The following is a 3,130-nucleotide window of genomic DNA, read 5'->3' as shown; positions in this document are numbered from 1 at the left end:
CACTATCTGATTCAGTATATAATCTGAAGAAATAACTGAAAAGCTGAACTATATAAAAGAGAACACATCAACAGGATTAGAAGATTCCTTAACAATCTGAACTATGCAGGTGACTCAACCTTGTTTGACGGGAACTTGAAGGACTTGTGAATGAAGTCTGAAATCTGAAGGTGAATCATATCTTAAAACAAAACCAATAAACAGCAACATGATAAATGAAGAAAATATTTATTGAAGTTGTCAATGATTTCATTCTACTTGGATCTCCAATCAAAATCAATAGAAGCAGCAGTCTGCAATCAAAAAATGCATTGCGGTGAGCATCCAGCAACTAAATGTCGATTGATGACAAACCTCGCTCTGGATGTCCGTCAGCTTCCCGAATGGGTGAAAATGTCGACTAGCAGTGCATTTGGAGTTCGTTCCAGCAGGTCAGAATGTTAATCAAGCTTTCTATTTAGAGGTTCTGAAAAGATAGTGTAACTGAATGGGACAAAAAAATGCCTGATTTGTGGCAGATAAGGGACTGGTTTGCCGCCACAACAATGCACCTGCTCAGGCAAGCCAGCTCAGTGTGCCAGTTTTGGACAAAAACCAGTATGCCTCTTTTGCCCCACATAACTTACTCACCTGACTTTACTCTATGAAGCTTTTTTTGGGGTTTGCTTCCACAAATGCAGAGGGACATGAAAGACATTGGTTTGAATAATGTTACCAAGAATGGAATTACAGATTTGACTAATGTATTAAGTATAATGGAGAATATTTTGAAGGTAATAAGGTTGGTTTGTAAAAAATTTCAATAAATAGCTTTGAAAGAAAAATCTGTGTTTTTTTTCCCCCGGCTATCCCCTTGTATTTAGAAGTGTTGCAAAGGGGAAAGCATTAAAAAATATTAAAGTGTTACTTTGAAGATTAAGGCTTACTTGATCCAAGCCATGATATTTTCAATGATCTCATACTCACACAAAATCTGAACAAGGACTGAAGAAGAATTAATGCCTTTGAATTATGGTGCTTGGCAAACAATATGAAATATATCATGGATTTCAAGAAGAACAAACAAATCTGTTTTGGGAAAAGTACATAAGAATGCTCCTTAGCAGGAAGGAGGCTGACATTTCCCCTCACAAATGTTGGAGATGCCATCAGCAGGACCTAGTCTCTGGAGAAAACCCTCCTACTTTGTGAAGCACAAAGTAGGTGACAAAAGAGGAAGATGCTCAATGAAACAAGTTGACAGTGTCTACAACAGGATGTTCAAGCAGAGTAATGATTGGGAGGAAGGTACAAGACCAGGCAACATCTTGCTCTGTGGTAGGGTCAGTCTGAGGCAGAACCAACTCAACAGCACCTAACAACAAAACCAAGAGATCGAGGAAAACATCGACAAAACTCAGGAACAGTCCAATAAAGTTATATAAGGGTAAAATGACCCAAAAAAAAAGACAACTAAAGATCCCAAAAAGACAACAGTTAGAAATGCAGGCGATTAACAGTACAATTTTTAAAATATAAAGTAAATTGAAAGGAATATAATTTAATCCACTGAAGAATGAATTTCTGAAGTAGAAGAAAAATACACCTATACTAATCTTTTGGAGGAAATTTTGGGCAGGGGCGGGCAATGAATAAAACCTAAGAATTACGTAGAACACATCAAGAGGAATAAGATGTGTCTAATTAGAACTACAGGAAAGGAAGAGACCCAAAAAAAACAAATAAACGGACATCAGAGAAAATAGTCTTGCTAGAAGAAAACGTCCCTAATATCATGCCAAACCAGAAACAGTTTCCAAGAAGTTCAAGGAACACCAACAGGATAAAGCAGAACACCGGGAAAGGAAATCACCCAGAACACAGCTCGTCAACAAAGAACTGTTATCTACAAAAAAGAACCAATACAATGAAACTCTGATTTCTCAGCTAAAAACACATGCAGGAAATTAGGTAATGGCATTTTTGTGTTTTTTCCTCCCTCCTTTAATATTTTATAAATATCATGCCATTGCCCAACAGAATTGTCCCACAAATGACTGCAAGATCAGCATATTTACAGAAATTAAATACGATTTGTAAAACCAGACCAACTTTAAAGGTAATTCTAAAGGGATCCTATGAACAGAGAAATTAAAAATATCTGAAAAGCACCCGAGATTAGAACGCATGACAGACACCAAGCCAGATAAACATTATAAAATATATATATATATACTACACCCTCAAAAAGGGAAACAGATAAATCAACTTTTAAATGACAAGCAAAAATGAGAAAAACTATTGTGTAGCTGTAGAGGAATCCAAACCAATATAAAGCCAGGACGGATGATTTTAGGAGGGAAAATACACTGCAGAATAACCACAACAATATTAATAAACCTTCCCAACAAGAGAAAAATATGGAACAAGACTAAAATTATAGAGCAACACACTAATTAGAGACAGGACACCTGTGAATATGGTTCCTAGCCACACTTAAGGTCTGGACCTGAATCTACTCCTGTGATAGAATAACATTGGCCAACACACCTTTTGGTGCCTCAGATATTAGATTTATTTCTAGGTATATTTGACTTGCTGATTCCAGAAAGACACCCATTTCCCCTTATAACCTCTAGTTTTTCAATACAGACCATGAGCCAGATACCACTCTGCTGCTCACCCATAACATTTTTTGTAAAAAGGATACTTAATGTGGTGTGGGCAGCCTGAGACAGAGAAGGCACACCTACCTTTATTTAAAGTAGTTTGTGTGGTACTCTACGTATTTAGGTCAAGTTACACATCACTTGCTGTTTTTCCTAGAAAGATACATTTTAACAGTGCAATTTAGACAAATTTAGAATTATCCTCAAGTACTTCTTCACCTTCATTAGGAACTGAATAGCAGGCAGTTCCAATGTGTTATAATAAAAAGGGGCCAGACATAAGGTACTGTACAATATATACAGAGCCATGAAGGCATAGTGGGTTATGTGTTTGATTACTAACCACAAGGTCAACTATTTGAGCCCACCAGCCACTCTGGAAGAAAAATATGAGACTTCCATGATCACTAGCCATCTGGGAGATTCAAATCAAAACAATGATGATATATCATTTTACACGGGCAATGCCAGCCAAATTTAAA

This window comes from Tenrec ecaudatus, chromosome 9 (genome assembly GCF_050624435.1).
Source record: "Tenrec ecaudatus isolate mTenEca1 chromosome 9, mTenEca1.hap1, whole genome shotgun sequence".
Classification (NCBI taxonomy): domain Eukaryota; kingdom Metazoa; phylum Chordata; class Mammalia; order Afrosoricida; family Tenrecidae; genus Tenrec; species Tenrec ecaudatus.
This window is presented reverse-complemented; position numbering follows the sequence as displayed.